Source organism: Cynara cardunculus (assembly GCF_001531365.2).
Source record: "Cynara cardunculus var. scolymus isolate 2C chromosome LG 16, CcrdV1, whole genome shotgun sequence".
Classification (NCBI taxonomy): domain Eukaryota; kingdom Viridiplantae; phylum Streptophyta; class Magnoliopsida; order Asterales; family Asteraceae; genus Cynara; species Cynara cardunculus.
The window spans coordinates 287,891-288,571 of NC_037543.1; positions in this window are offsets into that span (position 1 = coordinate 287,891).

Here is a 681-nt window from a genome sequence, read left to right on the forward strand (position 1 = left end):
ACAAGAACTTTTAAGAAGATTAATTTAATACTGATATCGATATTTTTTTTCAAAATTTTATGATATTTTTAAATTATATTTATTCAAAAATAAAAATATTACCACTTTCTCAAAACCACATAAAACCATTCACTTATATAAACTCTAAGTTTAAATATTTAGTAAAAAACAATATTTTTCGTTCTAACGATTTTAAAGAGGTTGTTGAAGACGTTAGAACATATCCAATGAAGGTTCTTATAAAGAAAAAGTGTATGGTCTTAGAAAATCATCTTTCAATGGAGAGATTTCTTGTAAAAACCTTATATTCTTTCAATTACTGTACAAAAACTTTGGCTCTTACCTTAATTTGGTGAAAGCGACTTTTTTGTTAGTTCATTTATATATTTTACTGACTTTATAATTAGTACTGATGTCAAAAAAATACATAAAACCTACATCTATACTATCTTATAAACCAAATTTATCAAAAGTCTTAAAAACAATTTTTAATGCACAAAGTACTATACATTTATGCGCAAGGTCTTAAAAACAACTCATAATGCATTTACGTACTACTACTTTATGCATTCAGTCTTAAAATCTTTTAATCTACAATTAAGATAACATATAATACAAGTTACAAATGCACAAACAAACAAACAATGAAATGTAAGCAAGAAAGATACCTGGACTGGAATG